This window comes from Electrophorus electricus, chromosome 6 (genome assembly GCF_041902795.1).
Source record: "Electrophorus electricus isolate QZ-2024a chromosome 6, ASM4190279v1, whole genome shotgun sequence".
Lineage (NCBI taxonomy): Eukaryota > Metazoa > Chordata > Actinopteri > Gymnotiformes > Gymnotidae > Electrophorus > Electrophorus electricus.
In genome coordinates, this window is record NC_137502.1 from 2,403,826 (window position 1) to 2,418,450 (window position 14,625).

Here is a 14,625-nt window from a genome sequence, read left to right on the forward strand (position 1 = left end):
GCTCTTCCCAGGGATCATCAGGTTGGCACCTCCCTTCATCACCCACAACACCTCCAGAAGGCTCAACAGAGGGGCATGGCATCCCAGATCCACCCACCTCCAAGCTCACTTTTAAACCAACCAGATCATACAAACTGCTCAGTGCCACCTGTTTCATATGGGCTATATCTACTGCACAAACAGCACACACTGATTTAATCTCCCTATATTTACCCACTGAGCTGCCCCAATGCAGCCAATCACTTCCTAACCTATAAAATCCACATTAGTCTCCCCAGTGACTAAGGCTGTACCCAGCACTACTGGCACTGTTAACGTATACTGAGTGCTGCCAGTTTCATATGGATTTTACCTATTATGCCATCAAGCATTCCTCAACACAGCAGACCCATCCAGGACTCCCCTGTGACTACGGCCATGCCCAGCCCTGCTGGTACATTTAATACATGCTCAGTGCCATAATAACAACTATTTGCTTGCTGTCAGAGTACTACATCATATCTGGCCGCAGAGTAATTAAAGCGATGCATTGTGGGTCCTGAAGTTTTTAATCTACATTCGCTACCAATTTCCAATCTCACGCTTCAATCCATCTATTGATATTTATATCCTGCACTCACTCTGCAACACACTGTCTCTCACACACAAACACAATCACTCTATTCTCACTCTATTTGTATCACTACTGGACAAAGAGTTAACCTCTATGTGCTTATTATTGAAAATGCTAACCAACTAAGCACCTGATTTGGTCTCCATGTATATCATCCCTTATCACATGCGGATAAAACATGCTTCAATGTTGCAACCCCACACAGTTTAAAACCAGGATCTTCACCTACCCAATGACTAAAGTTTTGTGGAGTTGGACGGACGTCACAAGTCACTCCAAGCAAAACAAATACTAATGCACCTCGTATCCATTGGCCACAACACTCGCCAGGCGGTTCTTCACTGCTCCGCTTCTCCTGTTCTGAAATAAAACCAGGACTCAGTCGCCTGCTCTCTGTGGCTCTGTTAAAACACCTTCCATGAATCACCTTGCTCAAACCTTGCTCTCCTGCGTCAAACCTACCCTACTGTATCTTTAGGCTCCAATGCACTCTTAACCATTTGCACTGCCACTTGTGGGCCCTGCCCTCACCTGGCTTTTATCAGCTGGCAGATGCAGTGTTAGCTCAGCGGTTGAGGTGCTTTCCTTGCAATCAGAAGGTTGCTGGTTCAAGCCCCCCGGTGCACCTAAGCAAGACCCTTAGCTCTCAATGATCAAGTTCTACCCAGTCATAATTGTAAGGTGCTTTACATAAAAGTGTCAGCTGAAAATGTAAATGTAGGCCCTAATAAAATCATCTCATGGCTTGCACATTTAAATTCCTTGACTAATTCATAACCCACTTCAGCCTCTCTACTTTGGTGAGTGCAACCTCATAAACCTGTAGTGTCTGTCTAACATGAGGCAGCAAACCAAACTGGAGGCATCAGTTTACATTAATGTGCTAAAAACAACTTTCCAGTGCTGTTAACAACTTTCTGTCTTGAGACCCACAACGTACTCTGTGTTGTTTAATGCTGCACTCCACCATCTACCTAAACTCTTTCATCTTTGATAGCTTGGAGGCATTTACTTTTACTCTGGAAATCTCCTCTTCCTCCTTTAGGTTCCTCCTGGCCACCTGAGTTAATGTCTTCCTTTAAAGTAGAAAAAAAAGGAAATTTAAGCCGAGAGGTTCTGCTCACAAACGACAAAATCTGGTCAGCCTTTATTTCTTCTTTTGACCGGTTACAACTGTTACCCATAAAAAGCCGTTCTCACTTTTCTCACCGTACTTCTTGTGATAGTGGCCTTAATATTGAGTTTTGAGTTTTGTTGGATGCAGCTGATCTAGAGCACACGCTCTCCTTCCCCATTGCTTCTCTTTCTTTGTGTTCAACTTATATGTGCATGTATGTACATGTATATGGACATGCATGTGTAATTATATTCCTATGGGAAAACCTCATATAGTGCTAATTTGCAAACTATAATGTTGATGTATATTTACAAAAGTCCAATAAAAAAAAACCATTCTTAAACAAATCAGTAGAAGGGGTGGACTTCCATTTTTAAGAGAATGTTGGGATGACGTTCAAATGTTGAGAAACTATCAGACAAATCAAGTTGTTTGTGCCTACAGGACCTTTCTGCACACTTTCCACACCCAACCACTAACGTGAATTTTTTTCAATTTACAGGGAAGCACCTGAGGTCCTCCTTAGAATACAGAACTTACACATTGTTGTTTGTTAGCATTGCTGCCAACTTTGTACGAATAAGCTGCTAATGAATAGCTCTTAGGAACTATGGGAACATGTGAGTTAAGATGGCAGGCATTGTTCATGTATTTATATTTTGTTTGATGTTTAGTTATGTTTCTTTTGACTTAGGCTCAGGGATCTGGAGTTTTGTGCATGTCTTTCCTTGTTACTGAGCATTGCTGTTCCTCCCCCAGTTGGCTATCCTTCCGTCATAAAGGTTTAAATACAGAACATTGGCTAGACACCAAACTTGGTCATTTAATTGAAGGATGTCTTTCTACAAACAGCTGCTCTCCTCAGAATTCCCGTGAAGAGGTTGTTGGTAAAGAAAAACACTAGGAATATAGCGGAAAGAAATTAGTAGAGTTGTGTCTTCTGTAGATATGTCTACACAGGATGTTCAGCAAGATATGTTGTCTCCAGTGAAAGAGAAGGTGAGGAGGTCTCTGCTGACACTAGTCTGGTTCAACCTGAAGCTAAAGCAAAGTTTTGTCGGTTTGATCCACTTTCACTAAGCCCTGCTGGGTCCAGTGATGAGGCTCAGTTAAAAGGGTGCTGAACCCGAATCCAAAAGGAGGTGCAGAAGAAAGAACTTGATCAACAAGCAAACATTCAGTTGAAAGTCACTATTTGGAACATGTAACTGGAACTGGAAAGGGGGGTGTTCATCTGTGAGATGGATTTGAAGGTGAAGGACTTTGGTGCAGCTCCACCAGTGTACACAGCACCCACACAGCCCAATCCTTCTCCGCCAGAGACACCTGTCAGGACTCCCTGTGTCAAGACTCCCTGTATTTTGCAGAGTCCTGTGAGTGAGAGACGTTCACCCTCTCTAGCCATTTTTGATGTGATAAAAATATCTCATTAGCACCTCAGTTTACAGAAACTAAAGTGGACACCTATTTTGGGATATTTGGACTTGTATATGTCTCATTAAACTGGCTTCAACATCCCCTATAATTTGTAGTTCACTACACAACACATTTGGTTAGGCACCTTCCTAAGTTGATTATGTGTAAACCTGGCAACACTGGGATTCCACTTTCTGGCTGTTTAAGAGCTCACTGACTGTCATGACATCCCAAAAAGATAATTGAAATGATCGAGTCGTGACGGAAAATGAACAAAACCTGAATGGGAAATGTAGGAGCCTCGGCATTCCCACCCGAGCCTTTTCTGTTTGAACAGGATGAAATGTTGTGAGCATCAAAGGTGATTGGGAATGTCACTTTCAGACTTGATCTGTGAAACGAAATGAATGTGAATATGCTGACCCCCCCGAGGCTGATTTAATGAGATATCGATCTTGATATTGACATTGTGATGTTGACATACATGACATTTAGATTTAAAACACTTTCAAAAAAAAGATATCCAATGTGTTTTATATCCAAATAGATAATTGCTTATTTGATTGAAAATATATTAAATGGTATTATTTCAGTTTGGCCAGGAACCTTTACATTTTGCAGTCTTGCGTTTGCCTGGTCAGAGACATGACTCATCTCTGGCAGGTGGAATAGAAGCCCAGGAGAGAAACCTCTCGGCAGGTGCCAGTATGACAAGGGCCTGGACCATGTGAAAGGAGCACATACAGACATCTCACTCTAGAGATTTCCTTGGAAACTGAATACTGAATACAAAGTCATGCATTCTGCATGTTGAATGGACGTGAAAATTCAATCCAGTTCAGTTGCCCTAGTTCTTTCTGCATAGGATCTTTTTCTGTATTACTGAAGTTAACGAAGGGATTACAGCTGTTCTTGGCCCCGATGCAAAATCCATTTGAATCCTATATGCAATTAATGACCAAGCTATTACAATCCTCATCTGAGTATTCGCCAGCTACTTTCAAAGGTAAGCTGATAATGCTCCAAATTAGACAGAAGCCATAGTGAGATGTCAGGTTACAACCTCAGTATAGAAGCACTACATTGTCAGGAAGAGACAAAACAAGATGTTTAAAAAAAATGACTGACAACAAAACGTATCAAAAACGCTTAATTTATTCAGCGTGAGCTACAGAGAGCTAGTGATATGTGCCATATTACTGAGGCAATAACAGACCCAGTTAATGTATTCACTTGCAGGCACTGCCCGGGGATGGTGTTTTCATGTCACCAGCCAAGAGCTGTTGGAGCCACTGTGATTCTGTCTGTGCATGAGCGGTTTGTCTGGTGTGCAGAGAGAGACACAGAGACAGGGCGCGTCTCGCCATGCCTCCAAACAGACATGTTTCCTGGCCCGGTATCTATCAATATAGATCTCTGCAGCTTGATAAATTGTTAAACCATGCAGCACTTGTGTGGACTCTGCAGACACAACCTATTTTTCTACCCCCACCCCACCCTAACACACCCCCCACCCCAGAGACTCGTCTCTCCTCGATGAATGAACAGTCGTTTGTACAATAGGGGTGAAGATCATTAAGCTGTCATTTCCCCAGGGTCTGTGTGAGACACACACCTACTCTGCATCCCCTCTAAGGTATACATAGCCTTTTGTTTTGTTTTGTGGTGTTTTCCTTTGTGCCAGTCTATTTACGAGGTGCCATCACACCAGACCTGCTCAGTGAGTCGAGGAAAACTGATGGTTAACAAATGCTCCTTTACACGCCGTCTGGTACTCCTGTCCACAGGGTTAGTGCTTTTCCTGCTTTAAATACCAAGGGGACAGTAATTAGCAGAGGACTGGAACAAGGTGTGTTATAGCAAGAGACACACTAATATGTGTAGTCCTCCAGGACAGAACTTAAGAAACAGATGGCGAGACACATGTCTAATAAAAGTGGGTGATATGATGAAAAATATAAAATATAACAAACATTGAAGATTTTTTAGGATGTATTATGACATTTTTCTGAGGTCTGTGTACAAAGTGGAAATGGTAAGAAAAATGCACCAGTTTTATAGAATCACAAAAAAAGTACTTAAGAAGAAAAAGGATGAAAACTCCAACCATAAGTTTTAAAAAAGAAATAGTGACAAACTGGCTAACGTCCAATCAGATGTTTGTTATCATGAAGTTTGTGCAGTTATATTTACACTAGTTGTTTCCTGTGTAAATAGATGTAAACCTCTTATATAGATGCATGCAGCTGTTCAGAGCTCTAGAAGTACGAAGGATACGATATTGTTTATATTGTTACTATTGTTGGGTCCGTAGTCGGCCAGAGGAGGACGGCCCCCCTTTTGAGTCTCGGTTCCGCTCCAGGTTTCTTCCTCGTGCTCCGGGGAGTTTTTCCTCGCCACTGTCACCCTTGGCTTGCTCACTGGGAGCTTGGACATGTGTAAAGCTGCTATGTGACGACGGCTGTTGTAAAAAGCGCTGTATAAATAAACTATGACTTTGAATATATGCAGAAGAACACGATGTGATGTCATTTATTGCAAAGCACATTGTCCCATTTCTTCTGATGTTGACTATGCACATTGACCATGCATGTGGACATACACAACAGGAGAAACTGTTGTAGAAAAACATAATCAGTAAAACAGAACTTCTTTTTTCTTTTTCTTTTTAGACTATCCACACTGAACAATATTTAGAAAACCCATCAAAGAGTTTGTTTTGTGTCTAGATGATCGCCCAAGGTTGAACCCCCAAGAAATGGAGCTCTGAATTTAGCCTGTTGTCTGCTCACACCCAAAAGCCCAGCAGCCTACAGACAGACATCATATCCACCCACGCACCTCCTCACATCCACCCACACACATCTCCTCACATCCACCCACACACATCTCCTCACATCCACCCACACACACCTCCTCACCCAGCAGTCCTTCATATTTCACTGGTGGCCACTTCCGCCTTTCACTCCCTTTCTACCCACATTTTCCCATTCCCACACTACCATGGCATGTGATGGGTTCCTCCTTCTCTGTTGGTTTCGTATTATACAACCAAACACTCTAAAAAACTCTTTAAAACACTCTAAAAGGTGAGACTTATGCATAATTAAAAATCACACACAGTGACACACATAGTCACACACCTGACATCACTCATCCTGAGAAATGCATGCTTACAGAGAAAAAAAAAAGTTGCAAGTTTCTCACAATCCGTGTACTGGAATACACACATGCCTTTAAAATGCTTTTCCATTTTAATCAATCCACGTCCCCAACAGCTGATGCTGACGCTATTCTCCCCACATGGATGTGGGAAAGGGACTCTCCGAAAAGGTGCTGAACTCTTGTTGTATATGCTGGACTCTTTTCTTTGTGCTGGTCCTTTGCAAATAAGCAGGATTATTCTCACTCCATGATTATAACAGCTGCTACTAAGCAATCTGTACAGTCTGTCATTTATAAAACTTCTCACATGGCAGCTTTGAGCTCGATTTCTCTCCTAACGATATGGAAATTGTGCCAAGACTTCCTCATTCTAGTAATCTGTTTGGTGAGATATAGTAGGGTGGTTTTTAAATGCCAGTCTTTTATAAATGTGCATTGTTATCTCACTGGCTGGAGACAGAGGTGCAACATTATGGCCGTGGAACTACACACAGAAGATGATAAGTGAGAGACACAGGTTAGCACTAAAGAGCTTGGAGAAAGTGGGCAGCTGCATCAACAACCTCTGATTGTCTCATTTCCAATCTGTGATCCAATACAAAGGATAAATGTGCCAGGTTTTAAGGCCAGACAGGAATAGTTCATGCAGAATAAACAGTTTGCTTTGTTTGCGAGTAAGCCCGTGCAGCTCAGTCTGGGTGTGAAAACAGCACCCAAGAACTTTGGTGATGCTGGGAGCGATAATGAGTTATATTTTAAGAACATAAGTCAGCCATGAATATTCAACAACCACTACCACTAAGCCACCAAAAACACAGACTGTTATTCACTTATTAATCTCTCAAAGAGGGTGACATCATCTTCACCACACTGCCACATTTAATAAACTACAAATATATTAATTCACATAGCATACATATAGTGCACATGGAAGAATTACAAACTAATATTACCATGAACACACAAACATACATCAAATATGCACACGCTTACAAATTAGCAATGTAGATGAATATGTGGGCTGCTGAGAAAACACATTTTTTATGATCTCATGCTCTTATCGAATCATATATTCATAGTCATATTCAAATATTCCCTTCTTCATCAGTCAGGCATTGGGACACTAAAATTACATTTTAATGTGAAATGTACATATATCCTATATGGATCTTGAGAGCCTGAGGATCCTGCATACTATCTTAGCTGTTCCCAGCTGTTCTGCACACTTCTGGACGGAGATCTCGGATGTTGTTCCTGGGATCTGCTGGCTCCGTTCTCCCAGTTTGAGGGTCACAGCCCCCAGTGCTCCTGATTACAATTGGAACCTCAGTTGCTTTCACCTTCCACATCCAGCTCTTCTCTCAGCCCTTGGTATTTCCTGAGCTTTGTATGTTCCTTGTTCCTGATGTTGCTATCACTTGGGGTTGCCAACTCTATCACTACAGTCCTCTTCCGCTGTTTATGCACCACTACAATGTCTGGTTTGGTTATCCATTACCATTTTGTCTGTCTGCATTTGAAAGTCCCACAGGATTTTAGCATAGTCATTTTTCACCACCTCTGGGGGTGTATACCACTTTGACCTTGGAATGTCCAGATGTTTCTGTACACTATACCAGCCACTTTGTTATGGCCTGCTGGCATCTTGCATCCCACTGTTATGTGCTGGATTGTCTCAGGGGCATCTTTGCACAGCCTGCATCTGGCGTCCTGACTCGTGGAGTAGTTCCCAGCCTCTATTAATCTTGTATTCAGAGCTTGTTCCTGTGCTGCCATGATTAGTGCCTCTGTGCTGTCTTTCAATCCAGCTTTTTCCAGTCATTGGTAGGATTTCTCCATATAAGTCACTTCCTATATCTGCCAGTTGTACATATTGTGCAGGGGTTTTTCCTCCGATGATGGTCCCTGCTTCTCCTCATTCTCATCCTCTTTAGGTTTTTGCTGTCTGGGGTATTCACAAAGCCCTTCATCACTTGAAGCCATCAGCCTGGTGTACTCCTGGATCTTGGTTGCTTCATCCTGGAAAGTGACTCTGATGGATGGATGGAACTGCCCCTTTCTGGGGGCTCCTTCGGGATCAGAACTGTCCGGGCTTCAGTTAACCATTCAGGGTGGATTCCATCCATTAGCATATAGTTCATTTGTGCTGCCAGGCACCCATAGAGAGCAGTCAGTTTCTTCAGCCAGTAGGCGTGGACCATGTCAGGGCCTGGAGCTGTCCAACTCTTCATACTTTCTTGAGACCATTTCTTTGACATCTGCTAGCATGATGGCTACTGGACCCTGTTCAGGAAAACTGCTGTGGTCTGCGTTAAGGCTCATGTTCCACTGGGCACTGATGTTGTGTGATGCCTCCTACTCCCTTACGCCTTTCCAGTATTTTTCAATTCCCAGCTTTGGCGGGTCTTTTCTTATACTGTTACCCTGCCACCGAGAGTACATTTTGTATAGCTCATGTAAGAACATCCTGTTTATTCTCCCAGTTCTGGTGTGTTGGGTTGATGATATCTCTGCTCTGACCTGTCGTCCTGGCTCCCTGTTGCCACAGGATTTGTATTGTACCTCATCGATCTCTAGTTGTGACAGTAGTTGCCGGTTGCGGATGTCGGATCACAGAGCTACTAGTTGTTTCTGTGTTAGATGTTGGTTTCTGTGTTAGATGTTAGATGTTGAAGCACGTCCCCTGAATACCCTCTCACTCTGGGGTATTGCTTGTTTAATAGCATTCCTCAGTCTGCTATTCTCCACACTTGTCCAAGAGTGTCTTGTATTTGTTCCAGTAACCCACTTTTCATCAGATTGCCCTGGTCCACCAGCATCTGACACAAACCTTGCTGACCTGGGCAACGTTTGAGTCAGTGTGATTCTGCTGCATTCACATCATAGTGGTTGGACAGCTGGGTGGGTTATACCCCTGACAGGGGTACAGGAAGGTTGGGTTCAAATCCTTGGCTTGGTGTCTATAGCGTGGTCCCTTAGGTGAGATTCTTAATGCTACCTGCCTGTGTTACTAACAACAAGTGCTTGAAACAAGATATGCATACATACATTTATTTCACACAAAAGTATTCCTTAACAAGTTTCACCCTAACAACTGAACCACAGCTCCAGGTTTTAATGAAAAAATATTGGATCAATATTGGGTGACATTAAAATCCAAGATATTGGTATTTTTAAAATATTATATAAAAACTAGGAATATTATAAAATATATAATAATATATACTAGAGAATGCACTGGAATCTTATATATAATTTATTATTACAGTGGGTCTCATGCAATGCTCACCTGTGCCAGAATAGCTTATGATGTTTACAAAAGACCCAATGCTTAGGGCTCTCTCTGTGACCTCACACAACCAAGCTGTTTTCTGTCCAACACAGAGAGCACAACAAAGATTGAGGATCTGTTGAGTCTGTTAACTCACACTTCATGGATTATTAAAGAAATACATAAACATTTACTATTCACGGGTGCGTGTACACGGAGCTCCAAACACTACAGTGGGTGCAGACACAATGTGCTTTAGGCATTCATTTTACAAATCTGTTCTCATATTTTTTCTTCATTAATTTTAATTATTTAATGGTTTGGGTATTCAGATACCCCCAGTAAACATCAAAAGCCAAAGACTAATTTAGAGAATACAATATGTAGGATTCATATCCCAAACAAACAGGTTTGATATACCAGAGCCAGACAGGGGGAAGGCCAGCTCCATGGGGAAATAAAACCATTTTGTCTGTATTTGCTTTGTTATTTACATGTTATGACTCCGATTAATTAATTTCCAATTTTGTCAGTATATTATACTTGGTTTCTGGTGCATGGAAATGTCTCAGAGAGATTTTCATTTCACACACCTGACTGTAGTTGCTATGGCTGCAGCAATTTAGGACATTTCTCTTTCTTCTGGTAATATATTGCTTTTCTCGGTCACAAAAAAAGAGTTTCTTAATATTAGTCGTGGGTCTAAGTAAAATTTCAAACCTCCACTCAAGTCTGGTCCTATCACGCATCCCATCATTGTTGTAGTGCTTTAAAAAATTGGAAATCGTTTTTTAAGACACAGCCCCCGTGTAACTGCAGTGAATTTGCAGAGGAAAGCTTTCAGTAACGCAAGACTATGAAGCCAAGGAAACACTGTGCCTTCTACCTTCCCGCCTCCGCCCTCCCTGTGGTCATGGCTGTCTCCATGAAGCTGTAATGTATGAGATTTGTCAGTGTCAATTTTATAGCTAATCTCTCTGGTCCACCCCAGCCCTCCCATCTCCAGCCTACTAATTCTGTGAAGCCATATATACCAGAGAGAGAGAGAGAGAGAGAGGGAGAGAGAGAGAGAGAGGGAGGGAGAGAAAGAGAGAGAGAAAGAGAGAGAGAGAGAGGGAGAGAGAGAGGGAGGGAGAGAAAGAGAGAGAGAGAGAGGGAGGGAGAGAAAGAGAGGGGGGGGGGACACTGACAGAGAGAGATTACTGTGATTTCCAGGAAGTCTAGGAAGTGTTCTACTGTGGAATTCTGAACTTCAACCAACATTTCCTGTATTAATACTGTTGTTGTAAGTCCACAATATCTTGGAAATGCACCGTGTGTTAGAGTACGCAACAGAGTGTCAATCTAGCAGTGGACATACTGAACAAACATTCACAGTTTTCCATAGGCTCTATATAAAACATCCATGTCCAAAGAGCTAGAATCCTATAACCTGATATTTTATAAAATTTCTCCGAGCCAAGCATGAATCCTGAAACTCCAGACAGATTGAAGTGCAAAAATGCAGTTTTTTGCCACAAATGGCAACAAAACCCGGAACAATATGTAAGCAGTATAATATTACACTGCTGAAATCTGTGTGTTCAACCAGTCAGCAGGTTCTCAGCATCGTGGGATATAAATGACTCCTAGTCAGGTAAAGTGCTCATAAGAAACTCACATCAAATCCATCATTTGCAAGTTTGCCAGTGAATGCAAAACATTACCAATAGAGAATGTTAACATTTCCACCTTTATCTTTTCTACAAGCATACACAAACAAACAAACAAACACACACACACACACACACACACACACACACACACACACACACACAAACAGAAACACCCGCACACCTGCACAGGTGTGTATCTTTATGTAACAAAAGGATCAGAACAGGACTGAGGCATTGATGCACGCTGGGTTGTACTGCAATATAAACTAAATGAAGACAACACTGATTACATGATGCACAATGCAGAAGATGAAAACTAACTCTCATCAAATGCTACAATAACCCTTAACAGATGGCAATATAGCTCCTGAATAGTTTTTGCAGTGAATTTAGGAATTGGAGCAGTTAATAGACTATTGTATTTGCAAAATTAGTCGTTTTAGATGGTTATAAATTATAAATGATATTACATGAAACTACAAAAAACTCATAAAATTTCAGGTAGAGAATCACAGAATCTAAAAAGACTGCAGAGAAAGTTAAAAGGAACCTTTGGATATTGTGTGTGACAGCCCCACACTGTTTCTCTGCTCAACACAACACAGGTACTACTCACCCCACTGAGAGACGGGTTGGGTAAATAAGCACGTGAATGCAAGGGATCAGGAAACAGCCGAGCTTGGTTGTTTTCTGTACTTCATTAACCTTGCTCGGAGTTTTTGTATTCCGTATCCACAAATAAACACGCAACACCCAAGGGCCGAGCTTATGTGCACTTAGTGGCCACTGAACTGAACCTAATCCACGTGTAAACAGCCTAAGTCAGTGGGGATGAGTAACTCTGACATGTTCAGTATTCTGTAGGCCCGCACGCTCTTTTCATACAACATTTAAATTAACATTTCACTCTGAAAGGTCACTGCTCCTCTTGTGCGTCAATGTTTCCACTTTTTTCCAGAGAGTCAAACAGAAACCGGTATTCACGAGCTGTCCGAGGACTTCTGCACTAGAGGGACAGCTCTTTGGTGTGGATGTTTGCAGTGTGGAAAAGACGTGTTTGGTTAGTACTCGTTGGTGCATAAAAGAGTTGAGAAAAGGTTAATGTGCATCTGAAAAAATGCAGAGTATACTTAAAAACAGACCCTTCAGTGTAAAGTGATGTGTGAAATTATGCTTTAGTCTTTAAAACGAAGCGCTGTGAACAGGGTTAAGGAGGGACCTTGATTAAGATAGATTTGCAGACCTTTGAACCATAATGAGATAACTAAATATGCACATTATTATTCAAAGTTAAAGTATATATTGAGGGGCGTTCCTCTGTAATGCTGCCTCACTGACCAAACAATTCTATAACACTGATAACAGGCCTACATTTAGTGAGAAAATCGAAAAAGGGCTTAAGATAATTATATAAACACAAAATTCACCTTTTAAATCACCTTATCCCTTTAACTGATGTACTGTTTCAGTTCATTAACATCAGATCTATGTACTCTATAAGGAAATGCATTGACACTTATAACAATGAACAAATTAGTAACACTACCTAGTTCTAGCTGAACGATAACATGGCTTGTCCAGGCCTGATAGTTTTAGTCCTGTAACACACTCAGTGAGTGATTGGGCTGTTTGAATCTGAGGCTATGCTGACTTGTACACTATCCATGGCAGGTCAGGCCTGACCGTCAGCGTAGTGCAGAAAATACCAGCGGTTCTGTCACCATGTTCTACAGGAGCGTGCCTGGTACTGCTCCACAGGCCAGACAAGAACGGTAAATATTAGCAATATTAGAGGGAACACATCTCATTAAGTTGCTTCATAAGATATTGGCAAATTGATGTGCATGCTTGTCAAACCGCACTGCTCCATTAAAGAGGAGAACGAGAGAGAGAACTTTTCAGCCAAAGATCCATCTCCCGCGCCCCGAGACCAGTTCTGGCAGCCCCCTCCCTGGGGAGTGGCTCACATCCAGCCTCAACCTTTAGCCTGCTGCCCAATTAAGAGAGGAGAGGCACTGGGCTGGGGCTCCTCGTGTCTAAAGCTCTCATTTCCACTTCCATTTCCACAGCCACACCAAGGAGAAGCATCCCACAGTCCAGTAGTAGCGTATATTTTACTTTCATTATGTATTTTTCAAATTCACACGCGATATGTCGGCTCTGACCTGCGGGAGGCGGAAGTGGGATAAAGATGTGGGAGGTACCCAGGTAATTCTGCAGGGAGGAGAGAAAGTCTGACCTGCTTTGACCCACTTTGCTCTGATTTATGGATCTGACTCACCCTGTGGACCCAAGCTTTGTTTCGAGGGTCATCAATCTCCAGCCCACCGATAACAACCATTAGTTCTCTTCCACGGCAGGACCACCATGGTTAGAGTACTCGACGGGCTGGCTCCAACCCCTTCACAACCCCTACGCCCTTTGACCCCGCCCACTCCTTTATTCCACACAGCCCAAATGTCAGGTGTCCTCCTTAATCTCTGCTCTGTGCAGACATCCAAACACTTTCTAATTTGTATCCTCATATTTAGTATTGTGATCCTTATTATCTCTAAGGACATCCCACCTGTTCACTATGCAGGATCTGTATGAGAGAGAGAGAGAGAGAGAGAGAGAGAGGAGATGGAAAAGTAAGAATGAATAAACACACAGTAGACTTCGTTACTGAAAGATACACAGAATTTCACTGGGAGTGAAAAGGAGCATTCTCTCACTAGGAACCCCAAACACACACACACACACACACACACACACCACCGCAGAGAGACAGCAGGAAGAAAGCGTAGGGTTACCCCACAATGTATCACAGGCCAGATGCAAATTTACAAAAATAATATTTCACCTCAACATACAGCAAAAGAACAGAGTCATTTTATCTCTGTGTCTCTTTTAAAACATAATCATCTTTTTTTAACTGTATAAGTGTTATTTTATTATAAAATATTGTGTTGGTGTAACTGATCCTGGATCTGTCACATGACATCCTGCCTTTTGTCTACTGCATATTTCCACCACCTGCCAGCCGTCGAGTCAATGCACTGCGCTTATCGCAGGATAGCTTTGTTGAAAGGATGCGTGTATAATGGAAAATAAATGTGTCAGGTTGTATAAGTCCTGCGTTTTGTCACTGCCATTAGGTTTGTTTACTATGGACTGCAGAGCCCGATGATTAAAGTCATTGGCCAAAACGAAAGATGTGGCAGGGCTATTGCAAAATTACAAGCTATCAGAATCTGCCGGACAGCACTCACGAGCTATCCCCTCTCCATTTTAATTCCAGCAATAACAAAACAAGATGAAAGCAGTGGAAAACATGCATTTACTTACATCAACACAAGACGATGAGACAGAGCAGGCAAGCAGCCCCAGAAATTATAATAAATTCTAA

The 14,625-nt window shown here is 42.1% G+C and overlaps 1 protein-coding gene across 3 annotated transcripts in view; it reads right to left on the reverse strand.

Moving 5' to 3' along the window:
- Positions 1–14,625, reverse strand: part of mgat4c (mgat4 family member C) — a 109,645-nt gene that overhangs the window by 84,100 nt on the left and 10,920 nt on the right. The gene's annotated exons all lie outside the window — the stretch shown is intronic.